We start from the raw sequence: 22,799 nt of genomic DNA, 5'->3' as shown, positions 1-22,799 counted from the left end.
TGCACAGGAGAAATCTGCCTTTGACTACATCATTCAATCATTATTTCACTGAATTATTCTGGCGGTTAATGGTATGCACTTGCATCTTAGAAACACCTCCACTGTGTCCCATGAATTTGAGTTTGATGTTTATTCATTTTCATTCAATTCTACAAAGCCTTTAATGGCTTTCTTAATTTCTATCTTGATCCATTTTTCATTCAATAGAGAGTCGCTCAGTTTCCATGAGTTTGTAAGCTGTCTATTGTTTCTGCTGTTGTCGATATCCATCTTTAATTCTTGGTGGTCAGATATGTTGCAGGTTGTTATTTAAATTTTCTTGCATCTGTTGAGATTTGATTTTTTTTTCTGAGTATGTAGTTAATTTTGGAGAAAATTCCGTGAGTTGCAAAGAAGAAGATATATTTTTTTATGTTTGAATGAGATAATCTATAAATGTCTGTTAGGTACATTTAGTTTATAGCATTAGTTAGTTCCAGTATTTCTCTGTTTAGTTCTTGTCTGGATGACATGTTGGGATATTGAAGTCTCCCACACTTAGTGTGAGAGGATCAATATATGACTTAAGATATGTATGATTTAGAGTTTCTTTCATGAACATGGGTGCACTTGTGTTTGTTGCACAGATGGTAAGAATTTCAATGTCCTCTTGGAGGATTTTTTTTTTACTTTGGTGATTATGTAATGTTCATATCTCTTTAAAAATGTTTTGGTTTGAGTCTCTTTTGCCAGTTATTAAAATGGTTACAACAGCTTGCTTCCTAAGTACATTTGCTTGGGATATGTTTTCTAACCCTTCTACCCAGAGCTAATGTCTACCATTGATGTTAAGTAATGAATCTTGGATATAGCAGAAGAATGGGTTCTGTTTCTATGTCCATTTTGTTAGTCTCAGCCTTTTTGTTGGGGAATTGGGACCACTGATATTGAGAGATACCAAGATATCAATTGGCAGTACTTGCTGATTCCTAGTATATTGTTGTTTCAGGGTGTGTGTGTGTGTGTGTGTGTGTGTGTGTGTGTGTGTCTGTGTCTGTGTCTGTGTGTGTGTGCATGTATGTGTGTGTATCTTTCTGCTCTTGTGATTTGCTGGTCTGGGATAACTTATTTCAGATATTTTCTTGGACCTTATTAACTTCTGTAGGTTGGAATCTTCCTTCTAACACTTTATGTAGGGCTGGACCTGAAAATAGATATTTCTTAAATTTGGTTTTATCATAGAATGTCTTTTTTCATCTATGGTGATTGAAATTTTTGCAGGGTTTATTATTCTAGGCTGGCATCTCTGCTCTTGTAGGGTCTGTAAAACATCTGTCCAAGCCCTTCTGGCTTTTTAGAGTCTCCATTGAGAAGTCAGGTGTCAGAGAAACAACACTTTGCACAAAAGCATCAAGTAATACAAAATATCTTGAGGTAACTCTAACCAAGAAAGTTAAAGACTTATATGATAACAACTTCAAGTCTTTGAGAAAGATTTTAGATGACGGGAAGATCTCCCATGCTCATGGATTTGTAAGATTAATGTAAAAATGTCCACCTTACCCAAAGTAATCTACATTCAATGTAATCCCCATCAAAATTCCAAGCCAATTCTTCACATATCTTAAAAGGACAGTTTTCAGATTCATATGGAAACACACACACACACACACACACACACACACAAACTAGGATAGCTAAAACAATTCTGACGAATAAAATAACTGTTGGAGATATCACCATCCCCAATTTCAAGTTGTACTACATATCTATAGTAATAAAACCAACATGATACTGAAATAAACAAAGACACATTGATCAATGGAATTGAATAAAAGACATAGACATAAACCCACACACCTATGGACACCTGATTTTTGATAATGAAGCCAGAAATGTGCACTGGGGAAAAAAAATCAGAATGTTCAACAAATGAGGTTGACCAAACTGGATGTCTGCATGTAGAAGATCCAAATAGATCCATATTACCCTGTCCAAAACTCAACTCTAAATGAATCAAATATAACATAAAACCAGATACACTGAACCTGATAGAAGAGAAAGTGGCAAATAGCTCTGAACCCATAGCATAAGAAAAGACTTTCTGAACAGAACACTGATAGCACAGACACTAAGATCAAAAATAAATAGGCTCTCTTGAACCTGAGAAGCCTCTTTATGGTAAAGAACACCATCATTTAGACAAGGAGACAGCCAAAATAATGAGAAAGTTTTTTATTTGTTTGTTTTTTTTATTGACTATACACCATACAAAAGGCTAATATCCAAATATGTAAAGAACCCAAGAAACAAAATATCAAGAAAACAATCCAATTTAAAAATAGGGTACAAATCTAAACAGAGAATTCTCAATAGAGGAAGCTCAAATGGCCAAGAAAAACTTAAATGTTTAACATCCTTAGACATCATGGAAGTGAAAATCAGAGTTACTCAAAGATTTCATCTTACACTTGACAGAATGGCTAAGATTAAAAACACAAGTTACAGTTCACAGTGGTAAAGTAGGGCAACACTTCTTCACTGCTGGTTGGAGTGAAAACTTGTACAGCCACTATGTGAATGAATATGTCAGTTCCTCAGGAAGATGAGAATCAATCTACCTCATGAATAGCTTTACCAGTATTCGGCACATACTCCAAGGATGCCTCATCCTATTACAGAGAGAGACACTTGTTCAACCATGCTCATTGCTGCTCTATTCATAATAACCAGAAATTGGAAACAACCCATATGCTCCTCAACATGAACATGTAATTTCACACACAATGAACTCATTAACTCAGGAGTGTTCCCTTTACCCTACATCCTCTCCAGCATAAGTTGTCATCAGTGTTTTTGATCTTGGCCATTCTTCCAGGTGCAAGATGGAATTTTAGGTTTGTTTTGATTTGCATTTCTCTGATGGCTAAGGATCATGAACATTTCTTTAAATGTCTATCAGCCATTTTAGATTCATCTGCTGAGAGTTCTCTGTTTAGATCCGGACTTCATTTTTTTTTATATTGGATTATTTGCTCTTTTGATGACTAATTTCCTGAGCTCTTTGTATATTTTGGAGATGAGCCTTTTGTCCAATGTGAGGTTTGTGAAAATCTTTTCCCATTCTGTAGGCTGCCATTTTGTCTTGTTGACTATGTCCTTTGCTTTATAGAAGCTTTTCAGTGTCAGGAGGTCTCATTTATTAATTGTTTCTTTCAGTGTTTGTGCTACTGGGGTTATATTTAGGAAGTGGTCTCCTGTGCCAATATGTTCAAGTGTATTTCCCACTTTCTCTTCTATGAGGTTCAGTGTGGTTGGTTTTATGTTGAGGTCCTTGATCCATTTGCTGTTAAGAGTGCAAACTGGTACAGCTCACATTGGAAAACAGTATGGCAATTCTGCAGATTCCTTTCTAGGGCATGTGACATGCCTAACAAGGGCTCAAGATTTACCATTCTGATCATTAGTTACCTCGAATAGGGCAGGCCTACAAGGACAAGCAGAGGGGCACACAAAAAGGAAAAAAAAGTCAAATTATCCCTACTTGCAGAAGATGGGATAATGTATTTAAGACACTCCAAAACATTGACCAGAAAACTAGTAGAAACAATCAGCCATTTCATCAAAGTGTCAGGGTACAAAATCAACCCACAAAAAGCCATAGTCTTTTTTTTATACTACCAGCAAACACCCAGAAAAAATGATTATGAACAAATATCTATTTACAATGGCATCAAATACAATGAAATATTATAAAAGTGATCAAGAAAGACCTGGAAAAATGGAAAAACATCTCATAACCACTGATTGGCAGAATTAATATTTTGAAAATGACCATCTACTAACAACAGTTTTATATTCAAGGCAGACACAACCAAAATACCCACAGCATTTTTAAAGAAATATAAAAACCATTCTAAAATTTGTACCACAACAGAAAAGGTCCTGGGTAGTCAAAGATATGCTGAAAAAAAAAAACAAAAAACAAATGGAAAAATTACTGAAGGCCTTACTACTATAGATTTCAAGATATATTATAGAACTATAGCAAGAAAAGAGCAGCATAACACTGGCATAAAATAGATATGTAGATCAATAAGACAAAATAGAAGTACAACACAAGTATTTGTGACTACAGCCTTCTGATAATGACAACAAAGCCAAAAATAGACACTGGAGAAAAGACAGCATCTTCAGCAACTGGTTCTGGGAAAACTGGGTGTCTACATGCAGAAAGACAAAATTAGTCTTGCATCTGTTACCCTGCATAAAAATTATATCCAAGTGCAGCAGAGACCTCAGTGTGAAATCTGAAACATTAAAACTGTACAAAGAATATATAGGAACCACCCTGCAAGGCTTCAGTGAGGAGAAGCACTTCCTTAACTGGATTCCCTTTGATCAAGGATTAAGGCCAACGACTAATAACTGGGACCTCATAAAACTAAAAACACTTCTGTACAACTAAACAAACAATCAGTAACAAAATAAACCACAGGATATGAGAGGAGATCTTCCAGTTATGCCTCTGACAGAACATTCATATAAGAATATACAAAGAATCAAATAAACAAAGGTACAAGAAAACAAATGTGATAGGGAATCTCACCTGATAGTCCTCAATAAGAGAAATAAAAATGGCCACCAGAGGAGAAAGATGCCAATTGTCAGTTTGGACCTTACCAGTAGGCTTCAATCCTTGTAGTAAAATATAAAATAATGGAAATGGGTTCATTCTAGATGTAAGAGCTAGCTAGTAACATGCTTAAGCTATTGTCCAAACAGTTTTTGCAATAATATAGTTTCTGAGTGATTATTTCAGGTGTAAGTGGCCAGGAATGAATGAGCAGCCTCCCACAACAAACTGGTGCACCAACACAGTTGACTATATCCATATAAAATCTGAGAAGGCTTACAAAGGAATTCTAGACACAAAAGAACAGAGCTTAGCATGGCTTTTTGGTAGCAGCATTTTCTCAGGTAGGCTATGTTTGCTAGGAAAAGCAGAGGCCTGATTATTTTAAGAGAAGACTTCCTGACTCAGTGATAGAAACAAAACTGCGTGGCTCTTTTAAGAAGGCTTCCTGGTTTGCCAGCATAAACAACTCTGACTCTTTTGGAAGGTTTGGTTATGGAGCATTTAAATGGAATCTGTGAGTAGAACTACAACTTGCCTAATGGCAACATCTACCCGCTGTATGCCTGGAAATGGGGCAATGCACATGGCTCTCAGAGGCAGCAAACATACCTGCACCATGTTGGGCTGGGTGGAGCAAGCATGGAGGGCCATGTTGGCCTTAGCCATGCCTGCTTAGTATTAAAAATAAAAGGGGCACTTTTGTTCAGAAAATAGTTACAGATACATAATAAAGACAGATTTAGATAAATAGGATCTCTAACGGAGTCACAGTGTTGGATAAATGTACATAGGCTTGGAAGAGAGAGAGAAAAAAAGAGTATAGAAAGTTATAAAAATATTTTTTTTAAATTAAACAAAGTCTTTAAAGAGATAGAAGACATACAGTCATAGGTTAAAAGAAGTAAAGAAAAATAAGTCACATAAAGATGGAAAAATACACAGAGAGTATGGATTATATGTATTATTTTGTTTTCTTTAAATTTTTTGACTGTGAAGGAATTAAGTACAAAGAGACATTTCATTGTACAGGCTGCTAAACTAAATCAACATATATATTTTAGAGGTATCTTGACTTCAAAGTTTGGGTCTAAGAATATGTTGCTTTGGAAAAGAGGTTCTGCTTTTGTTTCCAGACTAATGCAGTTTAATGGACCAAGACCTCCTGGAAGTTCACCATGAATGTCCCCCAAAATTACTTCATCCAACAAAAAGTAGAAAGCAGTTTGCAGAGAACTATACCCAAATTCCAAAATATTGCTTATAAATGTTTGTTTACATTTAAAGGGGGAGAAGATATAGAGATCAGTACTTTATTTGTATGACTCTTAGTCTATTGATACAAGTTTAAGATCAATTTTGTTATATGTATATTTCTGCACTCGATTAAGGTATTGTGCTTGTGCAGCTCATTTAAAAATGTAATGTATAATTTAAAATGTAGGTTAATAGATAAGCATCTATAATAGTCAGGCTTATAGTCATGTTAGTTATGTTAGGTTTTCTAGATGTACAGAGAAAATATACACTTAGATAATATTACAGTGAGACTCGATTGCCCCAGATAGCACCAATCTACTTCAAAAAGATGAGGGGAACTGAAGAGGCTCCTTATGGAGTTTGTTGGCCATTTGGAAAAGAGACTGTTCTTGCCTGGACTGCTTAATGTTATGTTGTGTGAGCTGGATGTGCAGGGCCCATGGAGATATGACTGCTGAACTTGACTAAGGTGAGACAGATCTTTGGGGTTCCCGCTTCATGCCAGAAATTCTGATGGACACAGAAGAAAGTGCCTGACAAGCTTCCAATATTGGTGGAATAATCTTTGAAATTTTCTGCTTCATGGAAAGTCTTCCAGATATTATGGTCCAGTAGGCTGAAGATTAGATGGCACATGTTACAGAGGAACTTTGGGTGATTATTGAGGCTGTGAAATGTCTTGTCAATTCTATTGCATTTCCTATTTACTTAGGTAATATTATATCCTTCTAGAGTCTTTGATGGATTTTAAGAAAAGAGAGCTAGAGTTATAGTTTTCCTTAGTTATGATAAAAGATAAAGTAGATGTAAATATTGTAACTGTATTTCTTGCTTGATACCTGTTTTGTTATATGCAATTTTATTATGTTAAAGTTAAAACATTCCTTTTTAGTTAAACAGAAAAGGGGAAATGGTATGGGAAGTCTTTCCATCTATGTGTTTGTTGCTTTTATTGGTTAATAAACAAGCTACTTTTGGCCAATGGCTTAACAGAGTAAAGTCAGGCTGAAAGACATATATAGAAGAGAGAGGTAGGTGGAGTCAGTGAGATGTGTGTAGCCACCAGAGGGGATAGATCTGAGCTTCCAGGTAGAATCTTGCCTGCAGGCCATGAGCCTTATGATAAAATATAAAATAATGAGAATGGGTTAATTCTAAATGTAAGAGCTAGCTAACAACACAATTAAACTATTGGCCAAACAGTATTGCAAATAATATAGTTTCTGAATAATTATTATGGGTCTAAGCAGCCAGGAACAAATGAGCAGACTTCCACAACATTACCTTGTACCTGATTTGCAGTAAACCAATGACATATTTTATTTTATTTGAACTGAAGATGTGTTTTACCATTTCTAACCCAGTACTATATAGACTATTCTTGAGGTTTTGGCTTGAAGCTCTTGTTCATATTTGCTGAACTATTCTTAGCTTCATAATTAGCATGTTAAATATAGTAGCTTCTGTTTGAAAATAGATCACTGATTAATTGTCATAGCAATCTTAATATAACATATGATGAAAATACTTAGGTAAGCAAGTGACCCTATCTCTCTTTTATAAACAAGTTTCTCACCTGTCATACTTTACTGCTTTTTGGCGAGATTACTATACTAGTAATTTCCCCCAAAATACCCTATTCCAGTGTGTGCATGCACACACACACACCAAAAACAAACCATCAAAAGCAACAATGACTTTGTATAAATTACCCATACAAAATTGTTATCCATATTTATTTTTCATTATTATAAGGATAATTAAGTCTAATAATTTAAGTAGATAAATATGCATGCATAGCATATTCAATAAATAATGACTTTACATTATTCAATAAATAATGAAATTACAATTTCATCTGAAATAATACTTTATAAAATTGTACTGCTGTGACATGATTATATTCCTTATCAATCTTTCAATTAAAATTGATAGTGAAATACTTCTAAATGTTCCCTTCCAATTCAAGCACCTAATCTAGCATCACATCATTTTGACAGCTGAGAAGAAAATGGCTCTCTCCTTCTTAAACAGCTCTAACAATGTAGAGTATCATTCTCTTACACACAGAGAAGTGTGTATTTGGTCATCCTGAAGGGCTGTAATGTGAGCGAAAGCACTCAGTTGGTAGAGGTTCTGGTGAAAAGACAGGTCTCAGGAGCTCCTTAAAAATATCACAGAGAGCCGGGTGGTAGTGGCGCACGCCTTTAATCCCAGCACTCGGGAGGCAGAGGCAGGCGGATCTCTGTGAGTTCGAGACCAGCCTGGTCTACAAGAGCTAGTTCCAGGACAAACTCCAAAACCACATAGAAACCCTGCCTCAAAAAACCAAAAAAAAAAAAATATCACAGAAAACAACTTCTGCATTGTATATCTATAAATATCTTCTGTGTCAGCCAGGAGATGAGATAAATAGACAGATCCAACTCTTTGAACAAACCATTGCGATGAAAATGTGAATGACTTTACAATGACCAAAAGCTCTGCCTACCTCAAGTTCATCAATGGCTTTGGAGAGAGGGCAGATGAGGTGAGATCTAGGAGGCACTGCTACATATTTGATAATTGCCTTTATCTGACCATGTTAGTTTCATAACTGGGCCTTTAAAAATGGAAGTGGCATTTGCTCGCTGATGAAGGGACACTGAGGATGAACTCTCATATTGCTGACATGTCAGGATTTTTCACAGATATTTTAAGGCACCACAGTAACGCGGGTATGTATGTAAGCTGAGAGTATAATCACTGAGGATGGAGCTGGCGATTTGACCGTGGTGAAATCACTGGATGTCCCTCTCATTTCTCACATGACCTAATGGTTACCTCTGTTGTATGGTTTTAAGATTTGAGTTCTTAATGATTTTCTTCATTTTTTTTTCTTTTCACAGAGAGGATAATGGTTTGTAAACTGACTCTTCATGTCCTCAACCACCGAGTATTTTAAAAATCAGTTTCCATGAACTATAAGTGGTTTCAAAGGAAATCTTGGCTAAAGTGCCTTCTGCTTGGGCACTTTGACTGCCAGGATATCCATTCAAAGAAAGATGGTGATTTCTGAATTATTCTATTTTTACTTTGCTATCCTTCCTATAACTGTACAGTTTTCTCCATGCTGCTTCCCATATTCCCCCTCCTTCATTTGTCGTCAGGAAATGTTACTATTGGCAGCTGCAGCTCTGGCCCTTGTCACTCCATCAGCCACCAACTCTTGGTAAGGAGCTGGAAAACTTTGCAAATGTGAGAGTTTAGGGAAGTGTTCCATACATAACTGTTGAAGTCATCTCTAAGTGTTTCTTCATCACTGTAATAATTAAAAATTACAAGTGAGAATAAAGAAAACCAATTATTTATGATTTTGATAAAGTGAGCCCAAATTAATAACATTTGATAGTATGGCAATATTTGACTTATCAGTTCTCTCAGTTTTGTTTAATTTATAATGGTGGTGGTAGTATGCCTGGTGGTGATGGTGGTGGTGATGTACTTGTGTGCCTGAGTGCATGTGTGTGTGAGTGAGTGTGTGTGGGTGAGTCTGTATATCTGTAATTATGCCATTGTGCAAATATGTAGGCTAGAGGATAGGCTTCAGGAATTTTTTCTCTTTTTTCCCACGTGGGTTCCAGGGATCAAATTTAGGCCCTCAGGGGTTCTCAAAAAACACCTTTACCTGCTATTTTGTTTTTGATAATTTGACTTTGAGCCTTCTACACAAACCTTTAGCTTTTGTGTTATGTGTTGCTCTATCACCTCCTACCTGTGCTACCCTGGGTAGCTTAATTTTATTCTTCATATTTAATTTTATAATATAAGCAGGAAATATTTATACTTTATCTCAGAACAAGTGACTATCTAAATTACTTTAGATAGCAAGAACAAAATGGAGAGTTAGATTAGATTCAGATTCTTAATAACATATAAAAGATGTGAGGAAAGAGAACAGAAGCACAGAGAGCGGCTACCCAGGAACAAGTGGACTGGGGCATACATCATAAGGTCAATGCATTAGTTGGTTCACTATCATATTCAATATTTGTTCAGTATTAATTCAGTAGAGGCACTGGACACTGATGTGGGGAAAGAATCTGAGCAGACAGCTAGTTCTATATCCAGTCTAACAGCCTAAACTGAGCTATTTTTAAAAGAAAGAGACAGTCACTTCATTTGTCAAGGTCAAGTGCTTTCTAACAGCCTTCTAACATTTTACTCTGTTAAAGAAAATTGCACTTCATCAAACTCCAACTTACCCAGAGTGCAGTTTGAATGTATTGATACATATATAAAATATGTATATGTACATTTTCATGATTCTGCCATAGTTTTATACATTTTTGAGACCATGATAATTAAGCATATACAAATATACATTTTGCATATTTATTTTTATATGGTTTTGTGGAATAATATTTTACCCTTTGATATATCTAACTTTTTTCAAGTAATCTTTCTTTCTATTAAGATTTTTCTCATACTCAGAATTTAAAAGCTTCACTTTAGTCTTGTGTTCTTTCAACTTTAGCTTCTACCTTGATGTGCTTTTATAATTAGATATTTTATAAATAGCACACTATTTTTAAGGCTTCTTTTAAGTTTTCTTTAGAACATTTAATTCAGCTGTAATTATTTGTATTTAAAATTATCATGCTTTTATTTATTTCCCTTCTGTCTTTATTGATATGAGACTCAACCTTAAAAATCTAGGGGATTTAGTGTGGAGCTCCTTTTCATTACCAAATTTTCATCTGCTAGTGTCACATAATTCCCTCTGCTTACAAATGTATAGATGAACATACAAAAAGTAAATATATATATATATATATATATACATTTTTGGTGAGATATTTTTATTGGCAATATTTATTTTATTTATATTAATACTTTTTCTTTGTTCTACATGAAAAGGAAACTAGGCAATGTATCATTGGGTCTCCTAAAGTCTCTATTCCAAGGCAGTTGGTATGCTTCCTCTTCAGATCTTTGTGCACCCCAAATCCTTTCTTATTCTGTAACTTTGAGGTTCAAATGCATTGTTCTTAAGAAGGCTTTTCAAGTCCACAAATCTAATAGCTACTCTACTGTTTGTTTCACTGGACAACTTTATTTTATGACTTGAAAGTTTCTATATCATTATATTTTGCACTTAATTTTCAGTATATTTTATTCTTCATAGTTAAAAAAATCTCCATGGAATTTGAAATTACATAGCTCCTGCTTGCTTCAATGTCACCTAAACCAGACTTTGGCATGTATAGAAGATTCACATGGAGTTTTTTAATTCTTTAATGATGTACATAATTATAATAAATGTTATACAACATCATGAATATATCTAGAGTATTTGGAATTCTACTATGTCCATTTAATATGGTGGGCTTGGAAGTCAGCAGATATTCATGCTTAAGAAACTGATAAATGCAGACAAATTAGCCATTGTGAGGAAGCGGTCAACCTGTATGGAAGAATCACAAAATGACCAAGAAAAAAAAGAAAGAGACAAAGGAGAAGAAAAGAGAGACAGACATAGAGACAGACAGGAAGAGAGAGGGGAAGGACACACACACACACACACACACACACACACACACACCAGAGAGATTAATAGCATATTAATAGAGATTAATAACAACTATTAAGGTTGTTATGTGCGATCTCAGTCTTTCCATCCACCACAAATATACAACAAAACTGCTTAGATAAGAACATGTGGAGAGTTGTGCATATTTATTTGTATATGATTTCAATTTGATTCCACGTTGCTTGTCTGCATTTTCTGTTGCGATATTTGATGCTGGACTGGAGAGAGGTGCTCTGAAATGTCAGGATCCCACAAGGACTCCATCAGAGTTGCTTTGTAGTTGCTAATATTTAACTGGAAAAGCAAACAAGCAAACCTCCAGCCTCTGAAGGGAGTGTGTCTAGTAGCTGAGGAAGGGCAGGAACTTGAGAGTAAATCTCCAAGTGCATTCTATGTAAGCAGTGCCTTATGACTCTCATGTGTCCGTGATTTTATAGCACATGTGCATGGTATGAAGAAATGTAACTGCATTTTGGAAAGAAAATTCAGAGCTCAGAATAAACCAGAATTTTCAAAGTGTGTATTAATGACTTTGTGGGATATGGAAAGAAAGACACAGAATAATCTACAATGATCCTATCAAATAATCCAAAGATAATATACGGTGATCCTATTAAATTACCCACAGATAATCTACAGTGATCCTACTAAATAACCCATAGATAACCTACAATGAGCCTATTAAAACTTTGATTAAGGACACAGAATAGTGCATGTGAGATTTAGTAAGGATAAGATTGAATAATTAAACAAGTTTATATAATGTATACACAGAAATGTATTCATATAGTTCTATCCTGTACAAAATGCATAGACTTATGCAGATTTGTGTCATATATACATTGACCCATAACTCTAACTTAAATTACCTAACTGTTCTTTAAATATTTTTTACTTTTCTTTTTGATACTATAATTCCATTATTTATAGCTTCTCTTTTTTCCTCTTAAGGTCTTCCCATGTATTCCTTCTTGTTCTCTTTCAAATTTATTCCCTTTTTGCATTAATTGTTGCTATATACATATATACATACACATATGTATTCCCAAATATAACATGCTCTATCTGTATAACATTACTTGTATATATGTTTTGATGGCTTACCTTTGGCATTGGATAACCAATTTGGAGACTTTTCCCTAGGGAAGACTATTTCTTTCGCTCTCAGCATTCCACAGTTGCCTGTAGTTCTTTGGTAGAGTTGAGGCCTTGTGGGTTTTTCCCTGTTTACTTCACCTCCATGTTTAGGTGGTCAGGTTGGTGAGACTTTATGGGTGTAACTAGCATTATCTAACCTACTATCTGCATGAAATGAGCAAAACATTTTCTCTTACTTGAATGAAGTGAATCATAGCCAGGTTAAAAATCTATGCTCTTTGCTTTACAGGACAATTACTAAACTTAAATGAAGATGTATATGAAAGTTCTCAATACACTATAAAGGTAGTGTGATTACTCTTATAGTCATTGTTTGTGAAATTCAGGGGATAGACAGGCAGCTCAATATAACATGTTGCCAGGTTAAACCTACTATTAAACACAAAATAATGTCTAACAATTATTGAGTGTTTATTGACCATGCATACAATTGATCCATACATTCCTGCCATATCAATCTAATCTTTTCCAAACCTTAAAGGTGGTTTATATTTTTATGCAAACAAACTAAGACTATCTGAGGACACTTTTTTATTATAAATCAATACTATAAATTGATGTAATTTTCATGATGCATAAAGTGAAAAAGATAACAAAAGGCTGGAATAAGAAAAAATTCAAATTATTCTGGCAAAATGAGGTGGACTTGTTATTTAAATTGTACTTTTCAGATTTTCAGAAATGTTATTTTCCAGATCAATCTATGCATTTGCTTCAAGTGACCATTCTATGTCCATTCAATCAAAAATGAACAATATTTTTACATACTGTGCCTGATAGAGAGACATGAGTCATTTGCTTGTTTGATTCCTTTAAAAATTCTTTTGAGAAAAAGTCTTCCATTGTGTACAGACTGGCCTAGAACTCACTATTTAGCTCAGACTGTCCTTGAACTCAAAGCAATGCTTCCACTTCAATCTCACAATTAACATGGCATTATTAGATTAAACAAAACTCTGTCTCAATGAGAATATTTACCAGAAAATAAGCACAAATTAATACAATAATGGTAAGCAATTATGAAATATTTTTATGATAGATGAGTTAAGATATAGGAAACAAAGAACGATAAGGAACAGAAGTCCAAAGATATCACCTTAGGACATGAGTCATCAAAAATAGTCATAAAGACAGAAATATGTGATATATGCAGCCACTAGAAGAAGAAATGTACAAAGATTCAAAAATGAAAGCATGGTGTATTTGAGAGCTTTAATGATGTCAAATATTTTACATTTAAGAGCCTTTAAGAAGTCAAGCAATTTACATCTGAGAGCTTTGAGGAGCTCAAGCATTGCCCGAGGATCATATGAGGGAAGAAGAGTGGTTCTGGGTATATGAAGAGTCATGCATGGACTGGAGAGATGACTTCACAATGGAGAACACTTGTTCCTGCAGGGGAAGTGGGTTCAATTTGCAGAACCCACATGGAAGCTAATTAACTATCCATAACTCCAGTTCCAGGGCATTCATCACTTTCTTCTGACCCCTGTTTTCACCAGACATGCACATGGTGCACAGACATATATGCAAGCAAAATGTTCATACTCATACGAATAAAATGAACAAATCTTTGAAATTAACAGTTATATAGATAGACCATTATAGCTTTATTGATGACAAGGAACTGTAAAGGAAATAGGATCTAGTGACAATTTTTAACCAAGTGCTAGAGCAGGAGGCAAATTATAGTGATTATACAGTTTCATAGGAGGTAAACTGGAAGAGCAACAATATAATAGATATAAGGCACCATTTATGAGCCACTTGTGAAGTTACTGTGAGGAACCATATTTGACTTTAAATGAATCCTTCTAAAAATGAGAAGTCATGAAAAGATGTTAACGAAGATGATCTCCTTCTGACTTGAGAGTCAAAGTTCAATTCTCGAGTGAGAATATACTATCCTGTGTTGGAAAATGAGTTACTAACTTTTCCTCCCACTCACCATAATCGTCTCTTCTTGTCTTGAGGCCTGGGAAAAAATATGCTATAGAGTTCAGCTAAGTGGGACCCAGGAAGCATTTCAAGCCACCTGGCAGGAACACAACAAAAGAATGTATCTGAAAATAAATGGCTTCGGATGAGAAATCATTTCTACAGAGCAGAGTTTGATTCCTCCTTTCATATTCAAAGACGTATTTTGGTTTTTGCACGATCCTCTGTTTGAAACATGAGCACTTAATAACATGATAAAAAAGGATAATGTAGCAGCTGGCAACCAAATGGTTGATTACTCTATACAACAACACAAAAGACACTCTATAGGTGTTGATTCAAGTTGACTTTGTGGAGGAATTGTCGGGGACCAGCGACAACAAAAATACCTCTCTCCAGGGTAAAGGCATGGGATTAGAAATATAGGAAAAAATATGAAGATGTGAATGAAAATAATAAAACGGAGAAACATATAGGATAGTATCAGGAGGGAGTTCCAATTTACCAGTGTTTAATTTCCAACTGCTTAAAATACCCTAACCCCAAGACAGTAAGACAAAAGACTGCACTAACGACACAAGGAATTGAACATCTACAGAAATAAATCTTTATTTGGTGCACTAAAGATTGCCTGGTCAGAAAATTGCTGAACACCATCTCAGTCACTTATCATTTAGCTTTATTGGCATAACTGAATCATAGACCCCCAAGCTCCTAATCCAGAGAAAAATAAAACACAACCAGTGGCCAAGAGCCCTCTGTCTGGGAGTATGAAATAGCATTTTCTTTATATTTCAAATGATGTTAGGTATACAAGGAGTAGCTATTATAAATACGGGTCAAATAGAAACTTGACATTAGAGCATGATAAATAATTGCCTATCTAACTACAATGGAGGAATAGTTGCACAGGCTATATTTTCACTGTTGGGCATTCTTTGTTTGTCAGTCCAGAGCCTCCTTCCACTTTTCTCTTCATACACCTTACTCAGAGAGCAAGACCTTGAAGGTGCATCTACTATTGCATTGGGTTCCTAGCATCTGGCTCTTTATGACTATTTCCTGGCACTCCTAGGGAGCGTCTGAAGAATGGGAGGGAAACCTTTATCTTCCTCATTACTTTCTATGGGAAACCCTTGAGTGAAGATTGTATGCCAAATGACCTCTCCATCTTTTTAAAATTATACCTTATTTCACTGTTCTGGGACTACACTCACCTTCCAAATCACCTCTGTCCATGGTTCCATGATAAAATCCCTCTCTCCCGCTCAACCAGTTGTTAGTGACACTCAAGCTCCAAGTTTTCCATCTGGAAAATCCTCCACACTCCTGTCCATAAGCTGACCTGCTTCTGAGATGGTTTTCTTGGAATGAATTCTACTATCTGCAGCTGTTGCTCCATTGGCGATATTGACTTGGAGCTCCATTGGTGATATTGACTTGCAGGATCCATTGTGAGATGTGACTATTGAGAGCTGGTGGTGATTAGGTGCTCTTCTAAGTATAGCTATTCTGACTATAGTCAGTTACAAATAGGAATGGCTGATAGGTAGATAGGATGGAGTTATAGTGATTAGCTACATAAGATGGTTTTCAGATGACTGCTGGGCTGGTTGTAATCCCTGTGCTCAGTTGAGTTTGACTAGAATCTTTGGGCATGTTACCATTCTATGTGGGTACCATGACTGCTGCCTGATTGACCATAGACTGGGTAATCACACTGAGCTGCCCAGGAGGTCTGGATGGCAGTGACTGAGCAGTGGAGTGACATTAAGTGCTGATGCTGTGGACAGGCTGACTGGATGCCTGGGGACAGTTGAAGTAGTTTAACCAATGGGAGTTGTCCACAATAAGTCTTCCATAGGTGGCACTGGTCTGGGGCGATCAAGCAGTTCAGGACTCGTTTTTCAAGTCCTACGACAAGCAATAAACAGTCAACAACAATACTCAAAATCATCAACTCATAAAGAGAAAAGAATTATTTTGCTTCACAGTTTGGGGATTTTAAGTCCAAAACTAATTGGCCCTGCCTAATGGAAAAACAAGTGTGAGGCACTCAGTAATCAGACTGACATTGAAAGGCCCCCCGGAGTGGGAACACTCTCACTCAAGTCTCAGGATAACACAACCCCCCAAGAATGCACAAGAGACCATCCTTGTTGCAATCACACAAGGTTTATTGACAGGACAGGAACCATAAAATTCTGAAAATATCAGTGATCATCGAAAAATTCTGAAAATACAAGTGATAATCACAAGGGGGTAACTCCCTGTTTCTCAAGATTATTCTCAAGATTATAATCTAACTTTATCTTCAGCTAGTTCCTGAAACACAGTCACTGAACTGGCTAATCTAGATTTTTGATTCTTCTTTCTCTGCTTAGATTTTTGGCTCTATTTCTTCTGCTAGATTTTTGGCTCTATTTCTTCTGCTAGTTTTTTGGCTCTATTTCTTCTGCTAGAGGAGTCTGGATTTATCCGGGTCTTTCAACATTAGACAAGAGAAGACTTGTAAGAATCTACTAGGGTTGTGGAGAAGGCTCAACTGGTAAAATGCTTACTGCTCAAGCATGAGACCTGTGATCAGATGTCGTTCTCCAGGTACAAAGTCTTCATGGGGTATGCTTCTGTAACCTCAAGACAGGGCACTGGAGACCTAGATAGCTGGGCTTTGAAGTTCACTATCTGACCAGAAGAGCTGCTGATTCAGTGAAAGACTTTCCCTCAAAATAAAGTGATACATTGTATAGAGAAAAACATTGAAAAGAAAAACAGCTGAGTAGTAATGGCTCATACCTTTGATAATAGCACTTAGGAGGTAGAGGCAAGGGGTCTCTGAGTATGAGACCAGCCTGGTCTACAGAGTGAGTTCCAAAACAGTCTGAGCTACACAGAGACACCCGGTCTCAAGAAAAAAAAAAAAAGGAAAAGTACCAAACTAAATAAAAATCATACACACATGCGCGCAAGCACATGCACATGCACACACTATAGAATCTATTGTATTGACCAACTTCTTCTGGACCTGCCATGGCAGTTAGTTGATATATCCAGTGATAGTCCATTGAAGGAAATTGATTTTTCTTCTCCTAACAGATACCAGTTACAAACAACTTCTTGGTTAGGGGTGTGATTTTATGTTCACTTGTCCTTTTAGTGTTGGAAATCCCAAAACTGACATGGTTTGAAACTGTGCAAGTCTTATGTATGTTAGTCTCTGGAATTTCATATATATGTGAGTCCTACTGTGTCTGGAAAGACATGTATATATCCCTGAACCTTAAGAGGGAGGGATTGATAAAGACATACCACTTAGGACTGAGTGCTCCCAATAGTTGTTAGTATTTACTGATTAGTTTTTCTGTACATATTAAAGTTTATCATTTATTTTATTACTTTGGAGTAAACATTTGATCTTCTGAGTTTAATCTAATTGAAAAAAGACCCAATTGTTTAAAATGCTCTTTGAATCCGATGATGGTAGCTCGCACCTTTAATCCCAGCACTCAGGAGACAGAAGCAGGAAGATATCTGAGTTCAAGACCAGCCTTTTCTACAGAGTGAGCTTCAGGACAGCCAGATATACACAGAGAATCCCTGTTTCAGAAATGAAAATAAATCAAACAAAAATAATAAAAAAAAAACACAAAAAACCCCCCCACACTTTGTGGTTGACTCAGGAATTTTGTTTAGACTTCTGTGACTGTGCTCACACATAAAATAGACCTATGAACTCTGTGTTTATTTTGGGGTTAGGTTCCTATAGCCTTATTAAATGAATTATGTACCATTCCTTTTGCCATTTTCTTTCTTGGTGGCAATGTACTTATGCCAAATATAGGAATGATTGAGTGAAGCATTATTTTGTTTGTCTCTGGGAAAGAAGAGACGGTCTTTGTAGATTCTCATTTCAGCTGTAAATAATCATTACTGATGTTTAATTTCATGCTTTTATGTGTCTGTATTTCCATTTTCTGTGTTTCTATCTTGTCTATGTAGGTTTCAAATTTTTAAGATTTTATGAAGAACTCGTTATATTAGTCATATTCTTTTTATTATATCAAGTCACATAACTGCAAAAATATTTATTTTTATCAATATCAAGCAATCAATGTTTAAATTACTGTCTAGATTTTATTAAATTATTCATCATATTTATTAAGCCTATAATGTATTTTCTCTTTGTTTTATTTATTTATTTATTTTTCTATTGTAGTCCAACACACGCTGATTTGTAAACTTTTAGCTTTTTCATGTCCCTTCAGTTTTAATGTGATGGAGGAAGCCAGGATTGCTTATCATGTCATGATGCCCTCCACTTGATATTGATATCACTTATAAATAGGGATATCAAGCATATATAAATGAGTTCCCTTTAGTTTATTTTCTTTACCTTTTTACAACATATTAATCTTCTTGGTTTTACACATTAACTACTCTCTCCTTTTTCTTATTTTTCTTTCTTCTTAAAGTGGTCCATTTTATTTGTTGCAAACATCTATGTAGTTTGGGTTTCACTGAAAGTTTTTGCTTTTGTTATTACCAGTGTTTCTTTACTGGTTTACCTTTCCTAATCCGCTGTTCAGTCAACTTTGTTCATCTATTACATTTATTCTTTGAAATTTCTTTGGGAATGATTTGCATTCTCATTCACTATAATGAGTTAAATAATTTATGTTCAGGGATTTCATTTTGTAAGAAACTTCAAGCTGGTTTTACTGCTTTATTTGGTGTGAATGTCTCTTTCAGTGGGCGTGCTTTAATGCTGATCTTATTGTGAGGTTAGAATGTAATTGTGGAACTCATGGCATATACTTCTTGCCTCATTGGATTTCTTTGTGTTAACAGTTACTTCCAGAATCATTATTGCTCAGTGGTTTGGCAAAGGAAATAGGGTAGGAAAAATAAGTTGTGAAAGCTAATGATAACTTTCAGATCTTAATTTCACATAGTAATGATACACATAATATGATATAAGAATATATTGTCTCAAAGCTGTCCTAACCCAATTTCTTAGACATATATCTTAGTGTTCTGATTTGTTTACTTAATGGTTGATTTAATCTCCCAAATCACTTAGTTCCAAAGGGTAAATATGATTCAAGCAGAAATTGACAAGTCTATTCTGTCATAATTGCTTCTGAGAAAAAATAGGAACTCAGGGAGAATTTCTGATCCTTTATATGCCATTGATGTTTATGATTAAGAATAATCCCAATTGAAATAACTTTTATTTATGTGAAATAATACGCACAGACTTAACTGAATCAGTAAATTGCTTAATATGAGAAACTGACATTTTTTTCTGGTATTCTTTTATGATTTTAGTTCAATTATCCCAACATTTGATGATAATTCATCTTTATAGTATGTGTCTTATAGCAAGAGTAATTTTCTAATACTATTAAATATAAATACGTCTGTATATAGTAAAGAAACATGATTGATTATTTTATTTCTTAGGTATTCTTCCAAATATGAGAAATCACGGGAACATATTTATTTAAGTGGTCTCCATAAGATAATAAGATAGAGGTAAGTCCTGCTCTTTCCCACACTGGAGGCCCATCCAGCTTCTGCAGACAATCTTTCCCCATATTGCCAAGTACTCTTTCCGACATCCCATAAAACCATTTTCTAAGATTGTCAAGCATCTGGCTTCCTGGCGTCGGGAAATCGTCCCTGGTCCTTCTCATGTAATAGGCTACTTGACTACACACTGTACTTTCTGAGATCTCCAGGTCCCAACCAGTGGGCCAGAACTTACAGAAGGTTTGGCAACCATATGTGGAATGCCGCACTAGAATACACACTGGAGAGGACCAGCAAGAGCTGACTTCTGATGTGTGAATTTTTTCTCTGACAACAGTAGAGGACCCTCAAAAGACTAGGGACAGAACCTTTTCTTCTGAATACTAATTCCACAGACATATCATATGGTTTAAAACGTGTGTGTGTGTGTGTGTGTGTGTGTGTTTGTGTGTGTGTGTGTGTGAGAGAGAGAGAGAGACAGACAGACAGAGACAGAAGTACAGAGACAGACAGACAAATAGATACACACACATACATAGAGAGAAACAGAGAGACAGAGACAGAGAGAGCCTGTGCAAGCTAGACAAGGTCATTGGATTCTAGGAAACTGTAGTTACAGTTTGTTGCTTCATCGGTGCTAGCAACTAAACTCCCATACTCTCCAAGAACAGCAAGCCCTCTTAAACACTGATTCATCTCCCCAGCTCAAAACCCACATCTTAACCCTCTTCTAACTTAATCCTCCCCCAAATTTGTACAAACCTTCACTGCAAGAAGGAGTGTTGAAGAGAAGACTCTATGACCACCTCTCCTCTCCATTCTAGGACAAGGGATGGCTTGAGTTTCTACAAATCTTCTGTTGTGCTGTTGAAACTCCTGTTTTAGTTCCCCTCTCAGGCCTCCATAATCTTGCAGCCATAACATAATGCAGAAACACACACAGTACAACTTCAAGAGTCCCCATAATATGAAAAATCTTGAACTTGTTTAAAATCCAAAGTTCAAAGTCTCTATAGGGACTCATGCAATCTCTTAACTGCAATCGCGTGCAAAATCAAAATTATAAAGCAGGTTGCATACTTCCATCATAAAATGACATAGGGTACCCATTACCATTCCAAAAGTGAGGAAAGGGAGCATAGTGACTTTGTACCGGACCAAAGCAAGACCAAAAAGCAGCTGGGCAAACTCCAAATCCTGCACCTTCATGTCTGATGTCAAAGCACTCTTCACATCTCCAACTCCTTTTAGCTTTGTTGACTGCAATAATTTCTTTCTCTTGGGCTGGTTCCACTCCCTGTTAGCAGCTTTCCTTGGCAGGCATCCCATGACTCTGGCATCTCCAACATCTTGGGTTCTCCAAGGCAATCCAGGCTTCATGTTCATGGCTTCATGCAATTGCCTTTCTAGGCCCCCATGAGGAACACTGCGATACATGCTGATCTCAGCAGCTTTCCTTAGTCTAGAAGGGAAATTCAGTAACCCCTTTCTTCTATCCTTGATCTTAAATCCAGAACCACATGGCTTAAACTGCCAAGTTCTGTTGCTTTTTGGGCTGGAACATGGCCCCCTCATTCAACTACATCTTCGCCAGCTTTCTGATCTTGATAGTCTCCTTCACTGCCTAGGCTTGGCTGTCCTGAACCTCTATCTGTAGACCAGGCTGGCTTTGAGTTTAGCGATCAACCAGGCTCTCTGCCTTCTGAGTGATCAGATCAAAAGTGTGCACCACATGCAGTCCCAAACTTCTCTTGAATTCCTTTTTAATTCTTAATCCCTTTCACAAGTTGGAAGCTTAGCTGGGAGCAGACCTGCTCTGAGGCCACCACTCCCTTTATTCCATTTAATATCAGGCTTTTCTTTAATCTGTTTATCTCCTCGAATGTAGGACTTAGCTCCATTCCACTTCCTGTTACTTTTTTTTCTCCTCAGTCTCTACATTTTGTATTTATTACTTGTTCAGCTTGCTCCTTTTTATTATAAATTTTCATAAGAGTGAATATTAGTAATCACATGAGTGAGTCTATACCAGGCTGTTTTGAGATTTCCTTTGTCAATGCAATTAATCCAAAACCCTTCATTTTAGTCTCGGGCAGACTTTTCAAACAAGGGCAAAAAGCAGCCACATTTTTAGTCAAACTATCACAAGAACAGCCTCTAGGCCACATACTAAAAATCTTTTCTGTAACCCCTTGAGTCAGGCCCCCACAGTTCAAATTACTCTCATCACCACTGCCTTCCATGTTCCTACTAAAGGGCCCATTAAGCAGCAGTTAAAGCATTCAATTGCTTTTGTAAGTCAAAATCCCAGTGTCCACATTCCTCCAAACAAAAGCATGGTCAGGCAATACCAGAGTCCCTATTACCAACTTTTACCTTCATGAGGGCTTCTATTGCTGTGAAGAAACACTAGGATCATGGCAACTCCTATAAAGGAAAACATTTAATTGGAGCTGGCCTACATTTTCAGAGGTGTAGTCCATTATCATCATGGTGGAACATGGCAGCATGCAGGCAGACATGATGCTGAAGAAGAATCTGATGAAACAGAGAGTTCCTATTAGTTACAAAAGCTTAGCCTTTAGTTTAGGCTTGTTACTTATAGGAGTACACATGACTCAAAGATAGCTACATTATTAAAGCACACCCCAACATGTATAACCATTTATAAAAACTGGAAACTTGATGTTCAGTGAAAACCTTTTATAACAGTCAACAGGTTAG

Source organism: Microtus oregoni, unplaced genomic scaffold (genome assembly GCF_018167655.1).
Source record: "Microtus oregoni isolate MIOR12 unplaced genomic scaffold, Mior012 000029F_ref0000214, whole genome shotgun sequence".
Taxonomy (NCBI): Eukaryota; Metazoa; Chordata; class Mammalia; order Rodentia; family Cricetidae; genus Microtus; species Microtus oregoni.
The sequence above is the reverse complement of the archived record's forward strand: the minus strand, read 5'-3'. Positions refer to the sequence as shown.